The sequence below is a fragment of the Elephas maximus genome, chromosome 19 (assembly GCF_024166365.1).
Source record: "Elephas maximus indicus isolate mEleMax1 chromosome 19, mEleMax1 primary haplotype, whole genome shotgun sequence".
Taxonomy (NCBI): Eukaryota; Metazoa; Chordata; class Mammalia; order Proboscidea; family Elephantidae; genus Elephas; species Elephas maximus.
Window position 1 is genome coordinate 76,375,287 of NC_064837.1, and position 12,834 is coordinate 76,388,120.

Below are 12,834 nucleotides of genomic sequence, written 5' to 3' on the forward strand. Positions count from 1 at the left end.
AATATCCACAAACAATGGATTCAAACACACCAGTGATCATGGAAATGGCCCAGACTGGGCAATATTTCGTTCTGTTATACATAAGGTCGCTATGAGTTGGAATCAGCTCAACAGCAACTAACCACAACAAATAATCACTGTACAATTGCTATAGCTTCCACTACTTCCTCCTATTTGTGATCAAGATTTCTTAAATTCCCATGCAAAAGTACATTCTTTCAGTTAATTAGGTCTGCCTCCAGGTACGCCAGAAAAAAATATAGCAATAGCACCTTACTGGGTTGTCTTAAACCGAGCAGGCGGCTTCTGCCCAGATCTCTGCACATTGGTGAGGTCAACCTCCGGAAGAGCCAAGTGTAGAACAGGGTCCGAACAGCTAGCTCCTTTTGCTCAGCGTCAATTCAGCTCCCTACAAGCAAAATTAAAGCAACATTTGGTTAGCAATTGGGAACACATATCAAAGGGAGGCAGCTTAACTCAAAACAGATTTTTCTAATCATCCTCAGCATACATGTGTAGTAAGAATGCATCTTTTAGTTGTAACAATGCAAATGTTGATCATTATAAACACGTGCATAACAGTTTGCCAGCAATTTGTTCTTGCCCTTGAAAGATGAGACCATCTAGAATCCGAGGCACAGCATGGGGATCCCATTGACTTCGGCATGACATACAGAGCTGTGAACGGTGGGAACAAGAGTGAACCCTGAAAAGTCCTATGAGAATAATTTTTGGGGGAGAAACATGTTAGTTTCTTAATCTGTAGTCTGAAAATAGTAAATAAATGTCTTCTCTTGCTAAGGCTAAGATTGGTTAAAAAACCAAACCTGTTGTCTTTGAGACAGTTCTGACTCATAGCAACCCTATAGGACAGAGTAGAACAGCCCTTAACCACTATGCCACCAGGTTTTCCAAGACTGCTTAAGGAATGCAAATTTAACTAAGTTTAACTGAGAGGAAAAGAAATTTCTAAGACCAGTAAAAGGAATCATTCTTAGAAGAGAAAGAAGAAGCAAGGTACTAGAGAGCAGGCATGGTCTGATGCCTATGATCATGACTCCTGTCTTCCATTTCAACAACTTGGATGTGGTTCATATTTTGTTTCCCAAACACATACTAGGTTTTACCTTAAAAGGGAAAGGTTTTATGAGTATACATTCTGAAGTCCTTCATAAGGGAAAAATCCACTTTATCATTTGTTTTAGTTACCTAGTGCTGCCATAACAAAAAATATAAGTTAGTGGCTTAAAAGAAGTGAAATTTATTTCTTCACAGTTCTGGAGGCTGAAAGCCCAAATCATGGTCTTGGCCAAGTCAATTCTTCTGTGGGCCTCTCTTCTAGTTTCCGGTGTCTGCCAGTAATACTTGGCATTCCTTTGCTTGCAGACAGGTCCTCACATAGCATCTGTCTTTCTCCTGTGTACATCTTTGTGTCTATTCTGCTCTTTTTATAAGACACCTCTCAGAAGTGATTAGGTTTAGGCCCCACCCTACTCTGGTATGACCTAATTAACAAAAAAAAGAAGGCAACTATTTCCAAACAGGGTCATAGTTATACTACAGGGATTACCTCCAACCCTGTTGCCGTTAAGTCGATTCCAACCCATAGCAACCCTATAGGCAGAGTAGAACTGTCCCGTAGGGTTTCCAAAGAGTGCCTAGTGCATTTGTACTGCCGACCTTTTGGTTAGCAGCCGTAGCTCTTAACCACTGCACCACCAGGGTTTGCAGTATAAGGATTCGGACTTCAAAATCATGTCTTAGAATGTGCAAAGAAATATAAATTGTGGCTGTAGATGTTTGAGTTAGTATCAGTAAATAGAGTGTTTGCCTGTTGGTTTCTGTTTTGCCAAACAAAATGTAGCTGCCAATCCATCCACCTAAAAATGTATTCCTTATGTACCCTTCCAGAGGATAACTGACTTTTGTTTGCAAAACTGTTTTCCTTGGGGATTGTTTTTCTTTCTGTGGCTGAAGTGAGGAAAGCTTATGTCCTCATTTTCCATGCACACTCTACATTTTGGTCAGGCTGTCTCCCTGTTACAATAGCCTCTGTCTTTTTTTCAGTCATTGCAACTCTTTCAGCATCTTCAAGACCTAACTCCGCTTCCCAAAGAGCCTTCCACAACCAGTTATCCCTAACAGGTTTCTGCCCCTTCTCTGTGCACTTACTGTTTGATGCTGCAGTGCTTCATGACATGCTATCTAATATTATTATAACACTTTTAACAGTCTCTTCCCTTCAACCAGGTGGTAAGATCCTCGTGGGCTGAGGCATAATAAATACCTCCAGATCTGTCTCACTCCAGGTCTGAAATGGTGCCAGATACACATGAGGTACTTAAGTGAGAATTTTCTCTTCCCCACAAATCTTCAAATGCATAAAGAAAAAAAAGTCAGGTTATTATGGTATTTTTGTATTAATGATTTGATGAGAGAAGAGAAAAAAACATGCAACATTGGGGGAAAAGCTGTGTTAATTTAATAATTTTTTTAATTCGGGGAAACTCATCCACATGGAGAAAGGGTATATCAACAAGTAAACTAAAGCACATAAGAAATGCGACTGGGAAGGGAATTGGAAATTGCAGTGAGGAGAACTAGATGGTAGGGGATAAAACTGGCTGGTAGGGGGGCTTTTAGAAGAACTTTTTTCGTATGCTATGAAACCTGTAAACTTCAAATAGGATAATCCATCTTTCATTCAGCTTTCACTCTTCTGGAAAACAATTCAGCACTTGATTTAAAACATTTCAATCAAAAAGAGGAAATCCAGAGATGGAGCTCTAAGAGTGATCGTAATCAAAATCTTTGGGAAAAGTAGATTTCTGGCAATATGGTGGCCTCTAGAGGGGCCCTATTCTAGCTAAAAGTACAAAGATAAGTATGGACAGTATTTCCAAATATGTAACCAAACTTGAAAGAAAGATAGGGAAATCCCCAGTATTCGGAAATTAAGAAAGAAATGAAAGTCTGAAAAATGAGGAAACGTGACACTGCAGGGACCAGGAGAGCAAAGGCCAGATATCGACCCTGGGAACAGGGATTCTGACACCCACACAGGATAGGGAACGTTGCCACAAGCCTGCACTGGTTGGAAGAATGAGAAGCCCTCAGTTAGCTCCTACAAACTGGCAGCAAAATGGCTCACGCAACTGTGAGGAAATGGCTCATGCAGTTGTGGGAGCTGGCAAATCCCAAATCCTTTGGTTACTGAATCATGCCCTAACTTACCTGGCTCACCAGCTGCTTGAAGTGGCAACCAACCTGGGAGTTTGTTCTTCGGTTCCGAAGAGAACAGACCACACCAATGCATTAGTGCGCTTGTCTGTTCCAACCTGCTACAGTTGCTACCAAAAGGACTGAAGCGATGTGTGCTTTATGTCTTCTATTTCTTTGCTGAGACTCTATTTCCCTGAAGCTTTGTGTTTTTTTCATTTGTTTCAAGTGTTTCCATAACTCCTTGTTGAACTGCTTGATCACTGCTGCTTTAAAGTCTTTTTCAGACGATTCTAACATCTCTGTCATGTTGGTGTTGGTCCCCATTGATTTTCTTTTTCACTCAGTTTGAAATCTTTCTGATTTTCATTTAAAACCTTGCTTTTTTTGTATTATAATCTCCTGGATCTTATTAAAACATTCTGTGTTAGCTGAAATTTCTGTGATACCACTCTGGTAGGTAAGGGGAGGCTCACTGATGCCTGCCAGTTAGAAGTCCATGTTCCCCACTCGACCTCAGTTGACACCTAAGGGGGGCTTCTTGTTATTGCTGAGTAAGTATTGGAGTTCTATCTCCCCAAATGGTCTCCACTGACATCCAGTGGACGTGGCCTCAATACTGCTAACCCATTGCCATTAAGTCAATTCCGACTCATAGCCACCCTGTAGGACAAAGTAGAATTCCCCCATAGGGTTCCAAGGAGCAGCTGGTGGATTCAAACTGCCGACCTTTTGGTCAGCAGCCACAGTGTGCCATAGCTCTTAAACACTGCACCACCAGGACTCCATCCTTACTCTCCATTAGGCTGCCTCTGACTCCACGCCAGCAGGGAAAAGGAGAGAAACATCTTTACTGCCGGGCGGGAGCGGAAGTCCACGCCCTCCGCATGGCCCCCACTGACACCATGAGCAGGGAGCACTTGTTACCTGCTGGCCCTCTTTGAAAAAAACCCAAGCAGGGCTGGGAGGGGCCTCTTCACAGACTTTCAAGGGTGGAAGCCTAGTCTTCCCACCTGGCCTTTGTTAGTTAGGCCCCAGTTTTTTTCCATATTGTGTGGTTGGAGTAGAGCAGTTACTGTCTAAATTTTTCCTGTCTTGATATACTGCCCCTCTCCTGGAGAGAGCATACTTTTGTTGGATCTTGTTTTAGTCTGCACCATTGGCATTTCTGGGTTGCCAGCTTCTTCGTCTCCTAGTCTGAGACATAAGAAGCAAAAATAAATAAATAAATAAAAAGGAAAAAATACAGGGACTCCCCACCATGGTCCCTAGCTGCTCTGCTGTCTTCTTTCTGCCTTTCAGAACCTTCTTTTGTTTATTTTGTGGATATTGCCCAGAGTCTTCAGTTATACTTAGTGGAAGGAATGTGGAAAAGTACATCTTCCAAGAAGCAATGTCTATACTTTTAAAATTAAAGAAAAATTCTCAGCTATTTGTTACATAAGTATCCCTTACAAGTTAAACCACCGTTAATGCTATAAAACACTTGATTAATCTGATTTCTGAGTTAGAAAAACTTACTCAAACACAACCAACTGAAAAAAAAAAAAAAAGGAAGAAAACAATGTTGACAATCTCAACACTCAGATCCCATGATGTCACCCAGAGCCAACTTCTGACATTTAATTGTTAGGCATTGAAAAGCAATGCTAGTGGCAAGGATAAATTGTCCAAACTTTTCAAATATATTGAGTGAAAAATGTTCCCCAAGGCACTGAATGGGTAACCAAATCTTACCCCAATTTTATTTATAACTCAGGAAAAACTGCAGACACAGGGCAATACCCAGGTCCCCTACTCCAAAGAGCATTTTGTTATTCACAAGCAAATTGTATTTAGTTGCTTCAAACCTTAAATATGCTTTAATAATCATTTGGTTTTTTTAGTAAATTAAAACTCTTTTCTTACAAAAGGACGAATGCTCTTATACCCCCAAAAAGAATTTTTTAATACTTTTGTTTACCACCTAGGGAATATATTCAATATTCTCCAATGATTAAAAGCTATTTCACTTTATATGTAAAACATTTACAGAATTACTCATTTAACCAAAACTTCCTCAAAGCTCCGAGAAAATTAAAACAAGCTGAAGCTTGTGGTATTTTAAAATGAAAACCATTAAGGTTTTTTAGAAGTAGCTGACTCTTCCTTGGCCTGAAGTGTCACCTCCCACCCTAACAACAATGACCATGTGAGCTACACCTCTGTATCCCTGTAAACTTTAATGATATAAAATTTCTATGAAAGACGCCTGATATTTGGTTTGAATCTTCCCATGGCAGATTCTACTTTGATATGCTTGATCTTGTTAAACACTGTCTGGAAACCAATGCACATAGTCATATGCCCAACAGATGCAAGCTGTATTTCCAGAAGCAGCATTCCCTAATATATTCCTGCAACATACACATCTAGAAAACTGAGTGTATTAAAAGAGACACCAATGAAAGTCAGCCTTAAAACCATATTGGAAAGTATCACCTCAGATACTCTTACCTGCAAATACTGTCTTTAAATTCTAGGATATGCACCCCAGCCAATGCACCTCATTATGCAAACACCACCCATGTAACCACCCGTCTTGTCAGTGGAAGCTTGTATGCTGCTGTGATACTGAACAGGTTTCAGTGAAGCTTCCAGACTAAGATGGGCTAGGTAGAAAGGCCTGACAATCTACTTCAGAAAGTCAGCCAATGAAAACCCTATGGATCACAAAGGTCCAATCTGTAATGCATCATGGGCATGGCACAGGAACAGGCAGCAATTTTATCCTATTGTGCATGAGGTTACCATGAGTTGGGGGCAAAGAATCGTTAGGGTGGTATCTTCTGCCTCCTTGATTTTCAGCAGCAAGTCTGAACACTATCCATGCTACCAATTCACCCATTCAATTGACAAATGTTTCCTGAGCCCCCACTGTGTCCCAGCACTGTCCTAGGCAACAGAGGCACACTAAACTAATTAAATCTACAAGCTATTTCATCATCAATAGAAAAAATACATCTGTAGTAATTCTAGCTTTGGCATGTGGTAGATAGGTATTCATTTGTTTTCTCTCCTAACACGTGGACATTCTTTTGGACTAATAAGAATCATGAATCTTCCTGAAGATTAATTAATGGTTCCTGCCTTCTGTACCCCACTCCCACCCAGCTTGCCCTAGTTCACTTGGTTTTTCTAGCTGTGACCAACATGTAAAGGGGCCTTAATCCAAGAAGTAAGCATGAACAGGAAAGAAGGAACAAGCCCCTAAGATGGTTAATCTTAGGTGTCAACTTGGCAAGGCTGTGGTTTCCAGTGGTTTGACCAAACCCTAGTCTAGTTGCTGCTCCATTATGTAATTTAATGTAATGTTATCAATCAGTCACAGCCCTGGTGGCACAGTGGTTAAGAGCTGGGCTGCTAACCAAAAGGTTGGCAGTTCAAATCCGCCAGCTGCTCCTTGGAAACTCTATAGGGCAGTTCTACTTTGTCCAATAGGGTTGCTATGAATCGGAATTGACTTGTACGGCAACAGGTTTTTTTGTTTTTTTTTTTTAATCAAACAGTTGAAAAGTGAGTTTCCTCAAGGTGTGTTCTGTCTTCAGCCTATAAATAGATATTTTGGTAGAACTCACTCCGCCTCTTCACTCTGCACTCTTTCTGTCACCTGATCTACAGATCTTGGGATGCAAACCAACAGGAGCCTCCAGCCTGTCACTTGATCTACGGACTTTCAACTTGCCAGCCCCTACAATCATGTGATCCAATACCACGAAGTAAATACATATATATATTTATATCTAAGGCACATCACGTGTGCTTTGGAGCCACCGGGAAGAGAGTTATGGGCGCATCTCTGGCTGCTGGCTCAGACTAGCCAGAAAGAATAATACCACTGGAGTCAGCATGGGTACATGGTTCAGGTGGCTCTTCTCCTCATCTCATGGCTTTTCCCATTTATTTTCTGGTAGCTAAATGTGTTTGATTTTCCACTTGAAATAGCCATACCTTGCTAGGACTGCTTTATCCCTTGGCAGGTGCTCAATACCTTTACCCCTATGCCTACCTGCACTGAATCTCCTCCACCCACACATATATCTAAGTTTGGTTGTTCTACAAGAGCCCTCAATATTATTTGCCACACATGGTAGGGCTGTAGTTGGCAGAGCAGAAGTCACCAGACAGATATGTGGATGGCAGTGATCCAGGCATCAGAGACCCATGCAAATACTGTCAGAGAGGAGCAAACTCAGAACCCCAGAGGAAAGGGTTAGCTTATGGATCACAAACTCTAAGCAGGCTTCACTGCTCCTGCTCCACTCCTGCCCCACCACAGCCTGAGAAGGGGTCCATCCTCTGTACCCAGGCTTCAGGGTTTCACTCTGTGTACAAACGAGCTATATTTTAATGATCTGTTTACATATCTATCTCTAAAATTGGGCCGTGATCTCCTGGAGGGACAGTGTTGTACTCAGCTCCAATGTCCTAGCTCAGTGCTTGGCTCAGCATAGTTACTCTGCTAAAACAGAATTTGTTATCAAATAAAATGCATTTTCCCTCATAGCAACCCTGTAGGACAAATAGAACTGTCCCATAGGGCTTCCAAGGCTGTAATCTTTAGGGAATCAGCCTGCCGCACCTTTCTTCCATGGAGTGGCTGGAGAATTTGAACCACCAACATTTTGGTTAGCAGTTGAGCTCCTTGACCGCTGCACCACCAGGGCTCCTCAAGTACCAAATACTGCAATCAAAGCACTACGAAGGAATACAATGGGACAACCAGAACAGAAATAAAGAGAATACTCACGTGTTGTGAAAACCGTAACCAATGTCACTGAGCAATTTGTGTAGGACTTGTTAAATGGGAACCTAAACTTCTGTGTAAATCTTTACTGTAAACTCAATAAAATATTATTTTTTAAAAAACACTGTGAAGGATTCTAGACAGACAGCTTAAGCCTTTCATAAAAATTAACTCAAAATGGGTCATAGACCTAAATGTAAGACACAAAACTATTCAATTTCTAGAGGATAACACATAGGATAAAATGTAGATGACCTTGGGTTTGGGAATGACATTTTAAATAGAATGCCAAAACCACAACCCATGAAAGGAAAAATTGGTAAGTTGGACTTCATTAAAATTTAAAACTTCTGCTTCCCTAAGTTAAGCACTACAGCTGCTAACTGACTAAAGGGTTGGCAGTTCGAATCCTCCAGGCTCTCTTTGGAAACTGTCCTATAGGGTCACTATGAGTCGGAATCGACTCATCAGCACTGGGTTTGCTTTTTAGTTTGTTGCTTTCCTATAAAACTGTCAAGACAATGAAAAGACATGCCACAGACTGGAAGAAAATATTTGCAAAACACATATCTGAGAATGGACTTGTATCCAAAATATACAAAGAGCTCTTAAAACTAAACAGTTTTGAATTTTGTAAGAAAACAATCTAATTTTTTTTAAATGCGCAAAAGATCTGAAAAGACACTTCACCAAAGAAGTGGATGGCAAATAAGCGTATGAAAAGATACTCAACATCATATATTATTAGGGAATTACAAATTATGAGACACGGCAGTACACCTGTTAGAACGACTAAAATTCAAAACACTGACCACGCCGAGTGCAGGTGAAGGTGTAGAGCAGCCGAAACTCTCAGTTATTGTTGGTGGGGCTACAAAATGATACATACAGCCACTGTGGAAAACATTCTGGCAATTTCTTACAAAATTAAACATCGCCTTACTATGTGACTCAGCAATCCCATTCCTAGGCATTTACCCAAATGATCTGAAAACATATGTCCATGTAAAACCCTGCACACAGATGTTTATAGGAGGTTTATTCATAGTTTCCAAAAACTGGAAGCAACCAAGATGTCCTTCAATAGGTGAATGGATAAACAAACTATGATAAAAAAAATAATAAAATTATTTATTTATTTTTTTTTTTACATCCCTACAATGGAGTATTATTTAGTGATAAAAAGAAATGAGATATCAAGCTACAAAGAGCCATCAAGGAATCTTAAACACATATTGCTAAGTCAAAGAAGCCAGTCTGAAAAAGGTGCATGCTGATGATTCTAATTACATGACATTTTGGAAAAGGTAAAACTACAGACACGGAAAGCATCAGGGGTTGGGGGTGGGGGTTGGGATGAATAGGTAAAGCACAGGGCATTTTTAGGGCAGTGAAATTATTCTGCATGATACTGTAATGGTGGCCACATGACACTGTGAGTGTGTCAAAACCCACAGGACTCTACAACATAAACAGCAACCCTAATGCAAACTATAGACTTCAGCTAATAATAATGTATCAGTATCAGTTCATCAGTTGTCACAAATGTACCACAGAAATGCAAGATGTAATAACGGGAGAAACTGTGTCCAGAGGGAAGGGGTTATGTGGCAACTCTGTAGTGTCCATACAATTTTTCTGTAAACCTAAAACTGCTCTCAAACATAAAGTCTCTTTTTAAAAGTAGTGTGAAGTAAGCTTGAAGCGGAGGCTTCCGTTGGGGTTCAGCCAGGGGCTTCTCAGATACTTACTGCTTCTGAAGCCCTCCACAATACGAGTAGCCCTGTCCCCCAGGTGGGAGCAGGGACTCAGGAAGAAGGCAAGGGTTGGTAGCAAAGCCTGGCCTTGACAAGTACAATATTTAAAACTAGTTTGATGAGTTCAGGAGCCAAGATGGCAGAATAGACAGCCGCTTCTGGTGAGGCCTCTTTACAACAAAAACCCAAAAAAACAAGTAAAATGAGTATATTTGTGACAAGCTGGGAGCCCTGAGCATCGAAGGCAAGCTTAGGCAACGAACTGAGGGGCAGGGGGAGGAAGAGGCCATTCAGAAGTGGAGAGGAGTTACCGGACCTGAATCGGGGGATCCCTCAGGCACCATTCCTGAGCCGGCAGCAGAGGGCTGGTCCTAGCGTTGGGCCACAGTTTCCTCAGGGAGAAGCAGCCAGCCACACAGCCTACTTACACCTCCAGAACCTGAGAAGAACAGCGCTTTTGGCAAAAACTGAGTAAAACCCGGTCCCAAGTACTTGCATATATTTTACCATGCCGCCCCACCCCCAAGCCAGCTTCAGCGGCTGAATCCCTGGGCCTCAGATAGACCCTGTGAGCACTTAGAGCCATCCTCCTGGCCTTGGGGAAGGAAAAAATTTGCAACTGGGGGGAAAAGATAATTTGCTAGCTCCATTAACCAGGGGAGCTCAGGACACAAGCGGCTCCTATCCAGGCATAAACCATCTGTGGACCTTGAGCACCTTTCTCTTCTGCATGGATCTGAGTGGGCCTATTTTCAGATAATAGGCCCTTGTTAGCAAACTCCAACCATTTCAGCTGTGTGGTGGAGAGGTGGGTGTTTGACCTTTGACATTGCTTTGCCTATTAAACAAGGTCCTCACCTACCCACTTCAGGGGCCTAAGGACTGGTAGCTCCACTCAGGTCACCCAGCCACCCGCAACAGGGATCCAAGGATAACTGGTACCTCCCAGTCCTTACAACCAAAAATTTTGGGTGCCCGTGGTCTGTCTGAAGAACCCACTCACCTGCATGCTCTTGGGAACAGGGACGTGTTTTCCTGAGAGACACTCGGGGGTCAGTTCTCAGCCCCTTGCCTTGTTCAGAGCATGACCCCCTGCTGCAATCAGATATTGGTATATATGCCAATTACCCCTGCCCCTCTGAGACTGTAGGACAGAGACTGTACCACACACTTGATGATCAGCTACCCAGAAACCTGAGCTGAATTCATACAAGAAAACTGAATGGACTCCTAGACTGATATACCTGATAACAACTCTAGCCAGCTGGGGACAGGACATCAGAGCTCCAAAAGCGAAAATAATCAAGCCAGCTCACTTAAGAAACCCATTGGGGTATAACAAAACAAAACAAAGCAAGCAGCTATGACACAGTAAGGAAGCATAAACTAATACAATAACTTATACATGGCTCGAAGACAACAGTCAATATCAAGTCACATAAACAAACAGCCATGATCACCTCAACAGGCTCTCAAAACAAAGAATCCAGGGATCTTCTAGATGAAAGTGCATTCCTGGAATTACCAGATGCAGAATACAAAAGTTTAATATACAGAACCCTTCAAGACATCAGGAAGGCAATGAGGCAATAATCAGAACAAGCCAAGAAACACACAGATAAAGCAATTAAAGAAATTAGAAAGATTATTCAGGAACATAATGAAAAGTTTATTAAGCTGGAAAAATCCATAGACAGAGACCAATCAGAAATTCAGAAGATTAACAATAAAATTACAGAATTAGATAACTCAATAAAAGTCACAGGAGCAGAATTGAGCAAATAGAAGCTAGAATTTCAGAACTCAAAGATAAATCACTCGGCACTAATATATATGAAGCAAAATCAGATAAAAGAATTAAAAAAGTGAAGAAACCTTAAGAATCATGTGGGACTCTATCAAGAGAAATAACCTACGAGTGATTGGAATACCAGAACAAGGAGGGATAACAGAAAATACAGAGACAATTGTTGAAGATTTCTTGGCAGAAAACTTCCCTGATATTGTGAAAGATGAGAAGATATCTATCCAAGATGATCATCAAACTCCACATAAGGTAGATGTTAAAAGAAGGTCACCAAAACATATTACAATCAAACTTGCCAAAACCAAAGATAAAGAAAGAATTATAAGAGCAGTGAGGGATAAACAAAAAGTCACCTACAAAGGACAGCCAATAAGAATAAGCTCGGACTACTCGGCAGAAACCATGCAGGCAAGAAGGCAATGGGGTGACATATTTTAAAAATTGAAGGAAAAAAATTGCCTGCCAAGAATCATATATCCATCAAAACTGTCTCTTAAATATGAAGGTGAAATTAAGACATTTCCAGATAAACACAAGTTGAGGGAATTCATAAAAACCAAACCAATCTACAAGAAATACTAAAGGGAGTTCTTTGGTTAGAAAATCAATACTATCAGGTATCAACCCAAGACTAGAACACTGGGCAGAGCAACCAGGAGTCATCCTAGACAGGGAATCAAAAAAAACAAAGCAAGATTACTAAAAAAAAAAAAAAAAAAAACAGGTTAACACCAATGTTATTATATAAAAGAAGACAACATTAAAATAAAAAAGAGGGACTAAGGAATGTAATCATACACCTTCCATATAGAGAGAAAGATACGGCAATACAAAGAAATAAAAGTTAGTTTTAAATTTAGAAAAATAAGGGTAAATAATGAGGTGACCACAAAAGAGACAAACTATCCTACTCATCAAAATAAAATACAAAGGAAAAATAGAGACTCAGCAGAAACAAAATCAACAACAAATACGACGAAAGGACAATATACAAAGAAAATCTACTCAGCATATAAAAAGGAGTGAGAAAAAGAAACTGTCAACAACACACAAAAAAAGACATAAAAATGATAGCACTATTTTTATACCTATCCATAATTACCCTGAATGTAAATGGACTAAATGCACCGAAATAAAGAGAAAGAGAAGGCAGAATCGATTAAAAAACAAGATCTGCCTATATGCTGCCTACAAGAGACACACCCTACACTTAGAGACTAATAAACTAAAATTCAAAGGATAGAAAAAAATATATTAAGCAAACA